The sequence below is a fragment of the Phalacrocorax carbo genome, chromosome 12 (assembly GCF_963921805.1).
Source record: "Phalacrocorax carbo chromosome 12, bPhaCar2.1, whole genome shotgun sequence".
Lineage (NCBI taxonomy): Eukaryota > Metazoa > Chordata > Aves > Suliformes > Phalacrocoracidae > Phalacrocorax > Phalacrocorax carbo.
The window spans coordinates 18,402,705-18,417,245 of NC_087524.1; positions in this window are offsets into that span (position 1 = coordinate 18,402,705).

Below are 14,541 nucleotides of genomic sequence, written 5' to 3' on the forward strand. Positions count from 1 at the left end.
GACAAATAGCTGTTTGAGCTATTTTCAGTTTTGGCTGATTTCCAATATAAATTGAATAAGGAAGACAATGTTTCTAGTGTGATATTTCTGTCTTGATTCCTGAAGTGTCTCTGCATTTGAACTCAAAGTTTTGCTGTCTTGAAAAGAATCATCTTTAATAAAGACATTTTTTCAAGCAACATGTTGGTCATATATGGGGTTCTTCTGCAAGAACACAGGAACATCACATACCTGGGTTCTGGAAAAATCCAGGAAGATCTTATTTGTGGTCCGGATCTGCTGTGAGATCAGCCCTGCATAACAGTTTATGTCTATGACTTGCTGCCTAAACCAGGCACCTCTGTAAAATTCATACAAATCCTTATTATACTTTTACCGTGACAGCATAATTATTGCTACAGCCTAACATAGCACTTTACTGTCAGCCAAAAGCAATTCTGGAAAACAACTTAGAAGTTCCACGTCTAGGGTTTTTTTGGATTTTTTGTTTTTTCTTTGCCAACCAATATGGTCAAATGAAGCCAGCATAACTTTTTTAGGCAATACCACAATTCTGCTTCATAGCAGGCAAAGGTACCAATTTGCTCACATTTCTTCAGAAAAAAATGACAATTAACAGCAACAACAAGTTAACATCATTGGGGCTAGCAGTGCCTTCCTGGAGCACTGTGTGGGGCAAACATCTTGGTGGTTGCAGGATGGCAAAAAGGATGCAACTCCAACAATGCCTGTCTGCAACCCCACCTGCTCCAGGCTGCAACATCCCTGACTCCTCCTCAGGGCACGGCACAGCTGTAATTGGTCAGTGCCACAGGGGTTGCAAAGGTGACCTAGCATAATTTGCCCCATCAGGTAACCATTGCACGTAACATTTGGTCATCACTGGGCCCTGAGAAGAACAAACTGCTGTATAAACTGCATCAGCCTTGACTATTTGACTGCAGCTTCCAGAAGCCAAATGCCACCACAGCCATCGGCCAACTGCAAGTCTTCTCCCCCTCCTGTTTTCCCAAACAGCTATACATATTGTAGATGATACATGCTGGTCTGAGATACTGGGAGACCTACATCTGTCAGGCCATCAGTAGGCAGCTTCTAGAAAGATCCTTGAAGAAGCTGGTGTCTTGAAGAAGTGCTGTGCTTCCTTGGTCCCTGCTTGTGTCTGCCTGCGTGAGCTGGGCTGCTCTCCTGCTGCACCTCTGGTGACCACAGAGCAAGATGGGGCACAGCAGAGGCAGATCACAACACTGTTGGCAATGGAGCACACCTTGTTGGAGCCCTCATTGCAGATCAGCTTTGCTTTGATATCTCTGGAAACTGCATTTTCATCCTCAGCACTGGATTGTGTGTGATCAAGGCTGGCCCTGGTCTGTGGCCAAGGCAGGTGGAAATGGACTTCAATGGCTGCTCTCAGGGCAGCTCCACCTGAGTCAACAGACCTTTGGTACATTTACTGCAACATTTAAAAGCTTAGGATACTGGAGAAAGTACAGCTAACCTGCTTAGGTGTGATTGGATCTGCAAATGGGCAAACCAAGCTACTGTTACAGCCACTTGTTTTGGAACGTGTTCAAAACTGCCCAAGGGAAAAAACCTAGATCAGACTTCAGTGCCTTTTGACTTACCACATTACCACTGTGATAATGCAATTGCCTACAGCCAGAGGAAATCTTTCTGTGGAAGATTTCTGAAGAAGAAGAGGGCTAAAATATACCATAGATAGAGGAATGAACTCGATGAAAGTGTAATGATTCACAAGTACTTAACGTTTAAGACCAAAGTATGTGGAGTAGCTAAAGGGCTATCATAAATTTATCATGAAACTACAACCTGTTATCATGAAACTACAACCTACATAACTGCAACAAAACCCCAAATGTCTTCATAATTTCCCCCTCTATTAAATGCTGGTGATATTTACACTGTCATATTTGCACTGAGGTCTGAAGTTTTCCCCATCATTCCTTGGTTATGTACAGGGAGTCTCCTCCATCTGTGTATCAGATCTCAAATTTTAGGTCAAATGGTGCAGCCATTGGAGTGCTCTTAGTAAATACAAATACTGATTGTTAATAACTAACATCTATTTTTACATTTTCTTTTTTTAATCATTCTTTCCTTAAGTGCTCTGGTAGTTCTCATTCGAAAAGGCTTGTGTTAGTATTTATTTGTCTTTCAAGGCTTTTTGTCAGTTCAGTAAAAGCCTATATTATTACTACTTGTAGCTCAGGTTTTTGGTTCAAAACTACACCAATATTCCTACACTGTAGGGTGGCAGCTACAAAGGGCACAATGGACTAAGTCAATGTCTATTGTCTTTTTTAAGGGATGACTCATGCATCCTTATGACAGGACAAAGTAGATTCACTGTATTATTGTATTCACGTGAACCAGGGAACATCAAAGCCAAAGGCAGTTGCAGCACAGTAAAATCTTCAGGAAAAAAATACAGCTCATACAGGGGATGACATGTATGAGATTCTTATAACAGATAACTTGCAAATGCAATGCAGAATCTTTTGAGAGTATTTTAAACATTTCCATAGATCCACACTGTTCTTGGACCATATTTGTTGATCTTACAATCAGTCTAATAAAACTGAATGTCAGTGAAAGCCATGAGAAGATATTTTATACCACCTCACTTTAAGGTGTCTCCATCATCTTTCCCCCCTTTTTTCCATCTGTTTTTTTTTAGGACAAATATACCTATACAGAATTCCTCTTACCTAACAAATATACGTTTGCAAGGTCTGAAGCGACTGGGTTAGGCAGCTAAGCCTTGCCTACCCTTTTCAGTAGGCTGTGAGCCAGTTAATGTAGCCAGTGCCTGCCCATGCATTATGCTATGGCCAACTTCTAGGGTCTCTTCTTTGTACTAACACTTAACTGTTATTTATGTAATGGCAAGCACAGCCTGGAGACCTCATCACTTGCTCAGACTTCCTGAGAGCATTGTTATGTTTTCTCTCCATGCTAAAGAACAAAACCTACTGCTTGGCATTGGTACAGCCATGCCCAAGTTGTGCCAGGCTCTGTAGAAAGTCATAGTACAGGATGGTTTGGCCCTTGGGCATTCTCCAATGTGGAGGTTGAGCTATGTTGCCCTCTATATGAACGATTGTAGTGAAATTTATGAACTGAGTGCATCAGCTGAGCAGTAAGCATTTCTGCAAATATCTTCAAAATGGATTTTGATCTTGCAGAGGTTAAGGCAAACATTTAACTACCTTGATAATTTCCAAAGATTTTTAGGAGACTATTCATGGCAAAAAAGTTATGCACATAGCTTAATTAAACATTTGCAAAGTTTTGTTGCTCATTTTAATATTTCATTTTAGCAACATATCTTGGCCCCCAGTTAATTGCCAATACATAGCGCAATACATAATGCATCAATGTAGGTGTAAAAATTACTTCATCTAGCATGGCAAACTTCACTAACTTCTTTTCCCTGTCTACAGATTGTTATATAATGCCTAGTAATAGTGGGGTAGGGAGAGGAACAGGCAAGGTGTATTAATATTTGTCGTTACCCACCCATTTAGTAAACACTATGCTCCTGTTGCCTCAGATTATCACATGTAGGCTACCCCTCATATTATAAAAAGCACACTGGCAGAAATTACCTACCCAGTTAAGTGGGGAAAAAAAAGAAAGAAAAAAGGAAATGGTACATACTGCACTTTGCATTCCATCTTGCTACATTTGTGATTCAGAGAAAATAAAATATACAGCTTAGAAAACTAGATCATGTTGCACTGGGTATTAGACTGAAGATTTTTAATTGATTATTTTTTCTTTGGTGCAGATTTTAACTATTAAAACTATACATGCCTAAGTCAAACTGCTCGATCCTTTCAGATCTTTGATCAGTGCAAGGAAGAAATGCAAAGAAAAGTATTAAGAAATGTTAAGAAATATGACAAACAACCATCTAGTCCTACTTTAAATCATAGAATCATTAAGGTTGGGAAAGACCTCTAGGATCATCAGGTCCAACCATCAACCCAACACCCCAGGCCTCCTAAACCATGTTCCAAAGTGCCACATCTACATGTTTTTTGAACACCTCCAGGGATGGTGACTCCACCACCTCTCTGGGCAGCCTGTTCCAATGCCTGACCTCCAAATTGGAGAGACATGGATTTGATGGATGGAGCACTTGGTAGATAAGGAATTGGCTGGATGGTTGCACTCAAAGAAAGAGTTGCGGTCAATGGCTCGATGTCCAAGTGGAGACCAGTGATGAGCAGCATTCCTCAGGGGTCGGCATTGGGATAGGCATTGTTTAACATCTTTGTTGGTGACATGGACAGTGGGATTGAGTGCACCCTCAGCAAGTTTGCCAACACCACCAAGCTGTGCGGTGCAATCAACATGCTGGAGGGAAGGGATACCATTTAGAGGGACCTTGACAGGCTTGAGAGGTGGGCCTGTGCGAATCTCATGAAGTTCAACAAGGTCAAGTGCAAGGTCCTGCACGTAGTCAGGGCAATCCCAAGCACAAATACAGGCTGAGCAGAGAATGGATTGAGAGCAGCCCTGAGGAGAGAGGACTTTGGGGTTGTTTGACAAGAAGCTCAACATGACCTGGCAATGTGCATTTCAGTCCAGAATGCCAACCATATCCTGAGCTGCATAAAAAGGAGTGTGGCCAGCCAGTCGAGGGAGGTGATTCTCCCCTCTACTCCGCTCTGGTGAGACCTCATCTGGAGTGCTGTGTTCAGCTCTGGAGCCCCCAACATAGAAGGACATGGACCTGTTGGAGTGAGTTTGGAGGACAGCCACAAAGATTATCAGAGGGCTGGAGCACATCATCTATGAAGACAGGCTGAGAGAGTTAGAGTTGTTCAGCCCAGAGAAGAGAAGGCTGTGGGAGACCTTATAGCAGCCTTCCAGTACTTGAAGGGGGCCTACAAGAAAGGCCGAGAGGGACTTTCTACAAGGGCATGTAATGACAGGACAAGGGGTAATAGCTTTAAATTGAAAGAGGGTAGATTTACATTATATATAAGGAAGAAATTCTTCAGTCTGAGGGTGTTGAGGCACAGGCACAAGTTGGCCAGAATAGTTGTAGATGCCACATCCCCTGAAGTGTTCAAGGCCAGGTTGGATGGGGCTTTGAGCAATCTGGTCTAGTGAAAGGTGTCCCTGCCCATGGCATGGGAGTTGGAACTAGATGATTTTTAAGGTCCTTTCCAACCCAAACCATTCTATGTTTCTATGATTCTATGAACTTTTCTCCTGTTGTAGGGACAAAGCAAAGCATGACAAGAGTAAAAGTCTGAGAAATACTGGGTGGTCTCCTGATGTGGTATTACCCATCTGTGTACAACATTAAATGAACAGGAACATATCTAAGAACATGAGTCTTGCAGAGCATTCCTGGACAGATACAAAGCATCAGTGTGAAGACTGATGTGTTCAAGGTCCCTCCCACAAAAAGCACATGGCAGAAAACCAGTCCATGGATCTAGAACACAGAATGTTACCGTAAGTAAAATCTTCTAATTTTTTTCTTTCTCAAACTGAAAGAAAATGATTGATCAAGGGAGATGGCAAACTTTTCTATAGCCTTTAGCAGTTCTAAATGCCACTAAAAATTACAACTGTGTTAGGAACAAGGAAGCTGGAATTGGTGGGGCCTGGCAAGAACTCTGACAGCTAAGTTTGTATTAAAGAACCATGTTAGCAGATTTAATTTTTGTGGATAAATGTAACCACAGCTCATTTAGTCCTTCTCTGTTCTTGAACCTCCTTGACATCATCCATAAATTTTCTATTCATAGTGTCACAAACCAGTGAAGGCTGGATGATCCAGAGATCCTCTACTCCATACCCGTGCTCAAAGCAGGGTTGGAGAAAGCAGGTTTCTTAGGACCGTGTCTAGCTGGGTTTGAATATCTTGAAGAACAGAGGAATCTATATCCTCACTGGGCAACCTACTCCACCACTTGACCATCCTCACAGTGAAATTCTTTTTTCTTATGTTTAAATGGAATTTAATGTACTTCAACTCATGCCTATTGTTTCTTATCCTGCCACAAGACACCACTGAGAAGAGCCTGTCTTTACTCTGTCCCATCAGGTATTTGTACACATTGATGACATCCTCCTGAGCCTTCTTTTCTATGGGCCTCTTCTCATATGAGAGATGCTCCAGTCCCTTAATCACCTTAGGGGCCTTTGCTAGACTTGCTCCAGTATGTCCATGTCCATCTTGTACTAGGGATCCCAGAACAGGAACCTGCATCCCAGGTGTGTCTCACCAGTGCTGAGTAGAGGGGGAGGATCACCTCCCTTGACCTGCTGGCCACACTCCTCTTAACGCAGCACCAGGATGCCACTGGCCATCTTTGCTACAAGGGCACATTGCTGGCTCATAGTCAATTCATTCACCAGGACGCCAAGGTCCTTTTCTGCAAAACTGCTTTCCAGCTGCTTGGGATTTTTGGTCTGTACAAAGGTTTTATTTTTCAAGAATTTAAAGGCAGGATTGTGACCCCATAGCCCCTTCCCAATGACAGTGTGTGATCACTCCACTGAGCACACAGCACTGTTTTTGCTTTTGACAGGAAGTGAGGAACAGTAGAGCTGTGAATAGCAATGTTCAGGCTTACATTTCTTTATTAACATGTGAATACAATCAGTTGTATTTACCGTTGTCTTCCAGTTTGTTTGTTCTTCTCAGTGACTGCTTTGACAGCTTTTTATTCTGTTTCTGGACTCCGGCCTTTTGTCTTTCCTTCCTCTATTCTAGCACTGTGAACCTTTGCAGAAAGAGGACTCTTTATTCCCTTTGTCTCTAGACCCAAGCTGTGCTTTTCTGCAGGAGGAGGGTTGTCATACACCAGCAGGAATCATAAGTTATGTCAGCTATTACTGTTTGGTTGCCGTTTGTATCATAGCCAAAATGAACATGTAGGTACAGCCTGGATGAAGTGTAACAAATAGAATGTTAGACCAACCTTTGGTCTGTTTCTAGCTGGCTTGTATTTCTCCACATTAGATGAGGAGAAACAGTAGAAGCGCAATACAGGGACTCCAGCAAACAGATTAACAGGACAGGATTATGGGCTTTTGTGCCCTAAGCAACCTATAACTTCATTAGGACTTTGCATAGAACAACTGAGGAAACCATTTCAACTGGACTTTTGATTTTACTTCAACACATACTTCTTTCTTTTTTTATAAACTTTGTAATCTTGAAGGAAGTCTTGTTGGCAAATTTAACCAAGGAGCATAGCAGTGGATTGAGGGAAGATATTGGTAAAGCAGAGCAAGCTTGACAGAGACCCCCAGATGATGTCCATTCAGGGTATGTTACAAACAGCTGGTGTTAATTTACTTTTGATACCTGACATAATCCCATTTATGATGTGCTTTTTGTGTACAAGCAGAAGGGAAACAAGCCTGTAATTTCAAGTGGAAACCATCAGAAATATAAATATTTATGAGGCCAGGGCTCTTTGCTAAAGGATTTATCAGAAAGTTTGCTATGACTTTGCTGCCTTACCTTGTGATGTGTTACAGTCTGCTCAATTAAGTCATTAGTTACAAGCAGTAAATAAATAAAACTGGGATGATGGCGGTAAAGAAATATGTAGATGCACAAATCTGGTTCCAAAGGTAACACTGAACCTGCACTTACAGATGAGATAATTTATAATAAGGACAGTAGTACAAATTATCAAGGAAATTTAAACTTTACCATTCATATATAATCATTCTGTAAAGATCAAGTAGTCATAAAAATGTTGTATAAGAAATCAGACATAGCATGGGCCAGACCAACCTTGGAAGCCTCACCCTTTTGCAGGTGCAGAGTATAAATTCCGATGCTCTGTTTTATTAGCATCTCTTGACAAGAGGAGTACCACCAAGAACTTGCTGTAGTCATTCCTCTTAAACACAAAACTCCTGGATGCCACCTCAAGTAAACCACTTAAAATCTTTAAAGAACACTCTTCCAAAAAAAAGGTAGGAAAAAGGGGATGTCTTACTCCTCTACACTGGTTCCATACATTTAACTCATACATTATTATAATCAAATTTGTGCAAAGATTAGAAGACAGACTGAAATTGGATAGCATCCTGTTGTCTTATTAAAAATATGAACGCATCAATATAATGATTAACTATTTTTTATGTTGAAGCAAATTTAGTGCAATGAAATTAATATGGCTCTAACTGTTCTGCATTAGCATCTTGTAGCATAGTTTAAAACAAATAAAAAAATACTACCATGACAATACTGCTGAAAGTCAAGTGCATCCTCAGTGAGTTTGCAGATGACACCAAGTTGGGCAGGAGTGTTGATCTGCTTGAGGGTGAGAAGGCTCTGCAGAGTGATCTGGACAGGCTGGATTGATGGGCTGAGGCCAACTCTGTGGGATTCAACAAGGCCAAGTGCCCGGTCCTGCCCTTGGGTCACACCAACCCCAGGCAATGCTCCAGGCTTGGGGCAATACTGTGGCCAGCAGGAGCCGGGCAGGGATGGGGCCCCTGTGCTCGGCACTGGGGAGGCCCCACCTCGAATGCTGGGCTCAGTTTTGGGCCCCTCAGGACAAGAAGGCCCTTGAGGTGCTGGAGCATGTCCAGAGAAGGGCAACCAAGCTGGTGAAGGGTCTAGAGAGCAAGTCTTATGAGGAGAGGTTGAGGGAGCTGGAGGGGTTTAGCCTGGAGAAGAGGAGGCTGAGGGGAGACCTTATCACTCTCTACAACTACCTGAAAGGAGGTTGTAGCGAGCTGGGTGTTGGTCTCTTCTCCCAAATAACAAGTGATAGGACGAGAGGAAATGGCCTCAAGCTGCATCATGGGAGGTTTAGATTGGGTATTAGGAAAAATTTCTTTACTGCAAGAGTGGTCAGTCATTGGAACAGGTTGCCCAGAGAGCTGGTGGAGTTGCCGTCCCTGGAGGTATTTAAAAGACGTGTAGACGTGGCACTTTGGGACATGGTTTAGGAGACACGGTATTGTTGCGCTGACGGTTAGATTTGATGATCCTAGAGGTCTTTTCCAACCCAAATGATTCTATGATTCTGTGATTTATACATGAAAATGAGAACAGTATTGGGTTTTCTCAGAAACCAATATTTAGTATCACTGAGGACTTTCTGAATACTACTGATATTTTACATGGATGGATTCTTGGATTTACTATTCCCAGCAAATACCTCTTGAGTTGATCATGCCTGCCAGGCTCTCAATTTGTTCTGGAACAGTGACTTCCCTGCTTTAATTCAGGCACAAGCACTTGTAAGAGTAAGGCAAGAAAAAAAACAAAAGGCATAACTGTCACTCCTCTTTCAGCGATCTGAAGTGTTATGCTCCTGCTAGGCATTTCTTCTAACTGGGACTCCTGTCTGTTCACTGTTCTTTGCAGATATAAATAAGGAAACAACATTCATTATATCCCTGGGGATATGAAGATTATAGAGCGTGTTGCGTATTATGCCCGCTACTTTCAAAAAGACAGTACTAAATGCTTGAATTATAACAATAGAAAACACAGACACAAAAACTAAGCCAAGGAAATCAGAATAAAAGACATTTAGAAAAATAAAATAATAAGACAAAGAAGCCCATGGCTTTATACATCACTTCTTAAAGAAAAGCACTTCAGTTGGGGTGGGTTGAAGGGAGAATTGGGGGGTTTTGTTTGTTTTTAATCAAGCTGTGCAATTTTGAAGAATGCATGAACCATTACTTACTGGAAGTTACTGTGGCTTTCCAAAAAGTTTCCCCTACTACAAGAATATGTATTTTAATCACGAAGCCCAACAGAGTTTACATGACCTAGCCTGGAAGTGAAGGAGGAGTTTATATAGTGATCGCTGTTTGCTGTTCATTTTACGTTAAATTCTGATATCTGCCTCACTCTATAAAGTCACTTTTTGAATGTGTGGGAATTACCAAGTATTTTGCATGTGCTACTCAAAATAAAAAAGGCTTGAGAAATGCACAATACATCTAAAATGCTGTGTCAGACCATGGACCATTGTTACGCATGTCACTACTTTATTTTCATGTTAAAATCATGAATACATTTTTCCTATTAGATATGAAATGCATGCCTTATGCACGTTTTCTTTATATTTGTTTTACATGTTTTTCACTATGCATTTATGTTTACAGAAAAAAAAATACAGTTGCAGATAAACGACATGTTCAAAAACTGAAAATACTGTGGGTATTTCAAATTAGAAGCACAGATTTAAGGAAGTACCACAAATATTCTACATTATTCCCACGCAGTCACATCTTTCTTTTAACTTTGACGGTTTCTTTTTATTATGATGACAATAAGTCTGTCCAGTGCTTGGTTTATTTAGCTCCCACACTTTCTGTCCATTATTGCTGGCAAATACACACTAAGAATTACCACAGAAAATTTAAATATTAGTCAAAAATCCGAACTATTCAATTTAGTCTGACAGTGGTACCCAGTGACAGGACAAGGGGCAATGGGCACAAGCTGGAACATGGGAAGTTCCACCTCAATATGAGAAAACACTCCTGCCCTGTGCGGGTGCCAGAGCAGGGGCACAGGCTGCCCAGAGAGGCTGTGGGGTCCCTTCCCTGGAGACATTCACACCCCGCCTGGACGCGGTCCTGTGCCCCCTGCTCTATGTGTGCCTACTCAAGCAGGGGGTTGGACGGGATGATCTCCAGAGGTCCCTTCCAACCCCACTATTCAGTGATTCTGTGATTCTGTGACGATGTGCACTGCACAGGGAGTGAGCCTTTCCTCTTTCAGTGCAGCCACGGTGGCTGGGGAGTCCACAACTATGGCTACCAGGAAGATGCTGGTGTTGTGTGCTCAGGTACCATTGCTTTTCCTTCCTAAATACTAGTCTGCTTTCAAAAAGTGGTCCTTGTTGGCCACAATTAGGTTATGTGTTGGAGATGCGTTCAAAGATTGTGGTTTTTATTGTTCCCACCATGGAAGACCACCCTGCTGAGACCCCCAAGCTCTCCATCGCCCACGTGACAGGGTGGCACCAACATCCCAGTCCTGGGAGAAAACCCAGCAGTGATCCTTCATCCACAAGTTCCTCACCTGCTCCTTTCTCTTCCTCTCCTAACATGCAACAACCACAACCACTGTTCCCCCTCCCCCATTGACTACTCCAGGTGTGTCTGCTTTTTTCGTCTTTCCAGTGTGTTACTTTGGAGGTGTATTAGTTACTACTTTATAGGTTGGAGCTGTATCATTTGCACATTGTAATACTTTTGGGGAAAAAAACATTATTGATATTAACTGTTTAAATCCAACATACTGCTCCTCTGTCTGTCAGATTCTGTTGCTGGGGGCAGGGTGGGGTGGGGTTTAAGGCTGTGTTGATTATGTGGGAAATCTCTTCTTTCTTCTCTAGCTTTTATGTTATTTGGGCCAGCACCTCTTACTTTCTGTCATACATATGTTTGCCTGAAGCCTACCAAATGCAAAATAGCAAGAGAGAGTCAGAGTTCTCTGAATAGATCATCACACTTGTAGCCTGATGGAGAAGAACATAACTATTCACTTTCTCTGGAGATTTAACCTTGGCTTGGATACAAAAATTGTATTTTGATTTGGTCAGAAGTAAATCTAAATGAATCACATCTATATTTTAATTTATTTTTATTTTCAGCTAGAAAATATATTTGTGGTGGCTTACTTCTTACTTCCTCAAGAACACTTCAGAGTCCTTCTTATTCTTTAAATTATCCAGATAATGCAGATTGTTTGTGGCAAATACAAGTACAAATAATTTCCGCATTATGCTCAGATTTCAAAGTATTCAATAAATAAACAAATTCCTGCTTGGTCAATAAATGGGTCTCAAACATCAACTACAACCACACTTTCCAAGCATATTTCCCATGCTTATAAATGAATTATAAATATTACATGGGAATTGTGTGAGTGCAGTATCTTAGTCTTTTGTTTGTTCAGCCCTTCAAAACTGACCCATTACCCCAGACAGGTTGGTGTATATATATTTTGGAGAGCTGTCCAAGTCTGGGCATGGAAATTTATGTAGACCTTTAGAAAGTTGTCATGAATTGCAAGGGGTGTTGTAGCCCATAGGTATTCAAAACACAGGAAAGAAGCATGTGTTTCTGGAGGCTAAGGTTTGTTAAACATTCCTACTTATCCTTTCAGGCTTCAGGTCAACCCTGTATCTATTTCAGTGATGTTCTACAGAACAAAGTATAGGAGAGAATTAAGTGAACAATCCCATCCAAGATGCTTGGGACTTCTAAGCACGACATGTTTCTTCTGGCTAATACTAGGACCTCACACATAGAGAAGTTTATAGTACAAGTTGTGAACATAACTACATGTGATAATTTTGTACTCATCTAATGTGTCAAAGAGGGCAACAATGAAACGATCACCTACTCCAACTTGATAAAAGTGCCTGCTTCTGGTTACATCATCAAGAAGCAGAAGGACCTTCACTTGTACATCAACTGCAAAATGCTCCAGAACACCCAAGTGCAAGTAATGTACATTGCTGATGACATCATTAGTGTCAGTGAAACTCCCTAGGGCAGATACAATGGGAACCTGACATTCTGCAATTCCTCATCTTTCCTGTGGCCAGTGCATGACTTTCCATACTACATTGGTCTGGATCAGAATTTGTTCCTTCAAGCTTCTCTTCACAGCTCTGACCCAAATCTGGTGGTGGTTGATGTGTGGCATCACCTGATCCTAGCCATTTTAGAATATTGACTTATGAAGAGATCAGAAGTGGGTAAGAAATTTCTAAAGAATTATTTAAAAACTATCTCAATGCCTTGTTCTGAAAGATCTTCACTTACAAAAGAGGTGATTTAGGGCCAGTGTACATTGTTTGCAATTCTCAATACAAATATACTTCTAAGAAAGACTTTTTTTGCAAAGCATGACTATAATGTAATATAATGTAATATAATGTAATAAGATAAGACAAGACATGATATGATATAATATAATATGATATATTATACAAAGAAATGCCATTCAGAAGTTGCAGTCAAGCACTGAGATTTCACTCAAGGAGGCAGTGTGGAAACTGAGGTCTGAATTTGTTTCTGAAATAGGTGCATGAAATGTAGGGATGTCAATAGCTCTACATTTCCATACTTTAGAATTAGAGTTTTGCAAATAGTTTCATGCAGCATCATAACTAGAATACAAAACAGTCTGTTTGAAAAGAAAGGAAATTCATTAGCCTTTTCTTGCTATTCTAAAAACCTAAACCATTTTGTTAATTTGATACAAAATGTGCCTTTTTTACATTGAAGTTGTGGACTCTTGTAAGGAATGCAAAACTGACAGTGATCTAGAAGGATAAAAGGATCCTGTTTTGTTCCAGGAATGCCAGGCTCATGCTAATTTATTTCCCTTCTGTGCTTGATGGGATTTGAATCTCTCTGCCTCTTGGGAGAGTGTTCACATTAGTACTCTTAGCAGCATCATAACCTACTGCTAAGCTGGAAGTCAGGCTTGTGACAGGCTAACGAAGCAATAGAGTGCCTCCTGCCTGCTGGGTGAATGTCCTCCCTTTCACACTTCTTATGAATCTTAAGGCTTTCCTCCTGTCGGCGTTTCTTTTAATTTTATTTATAAAAACACATATTGACTAAGCAGGACACAACGATGCTCTACCTTTGTGAGCAGGACACTCACCAGGGAGATGGGGCAAATAGATTCTGATCATTTCCCAGTTAATTTTTATTCATGTGACAAGGAACTGTGTCAAAAGCAGATGTATTTACTGAATCTAAAATCAATAATATTAATCTGTAAGTATCAGGTGTGTTGGGATATTACTGCAGTATAAAATAAACTAAGAATGAGAGGACTTAAAATCCTTAGGGTCTTTATTAGGGAAATTAGAACAATGGATTTTTTTTTTTGAGGCATGAAGATAATTAATGATAACTTTGAAATACTCTGGGGTAACAGATGTGGGTGAATTATTATGATCTTTTTTTCATGGTGCTTAAATTAAACCAGAATGACTAGGATCTAAGTTAGGTAGCTTCTAAGGCTAGTAATCGTCAGGAAGTTAAACTCATTGACAGGAAAGTTGACCTAGCAACTTGTGCTGTGAAACATCTGGAGATCTCTGTCAGGTGTCGAGATTCCTCAAGCAAGGTACTCTACAAACATCAAAGGACTATACAGCATGTTCATTGTCCAAAAAAAAAAAAGTGAAGTAGAATTAGTTTTGCCCTTCCAGAGTAGAAATGGCCCTTTCTGCTTCTGCAACAACCTGCAGGGGCCTTTTTGCAAAATAGGTCCTTACCTGAAGCACAGAATCCAGCAGAACCACTAGTTATTTTTCAGCTACTCATGTTTACAGGAACTTTGTTGAGCTATGAAATGTCTGTGCTGTGTACATTATTGTGGTAGAAATCAATGCAACTCTTACTTAATTTTGTTTCTTTATTTCTCTTCTTGCTAAAAATACACTTTTTAAAAAAAAATCCTAAGTTCTCTTATACTATTACCTTCTGGTAATAGTATAAGAAACATATTACACAGAGGTACTGTAA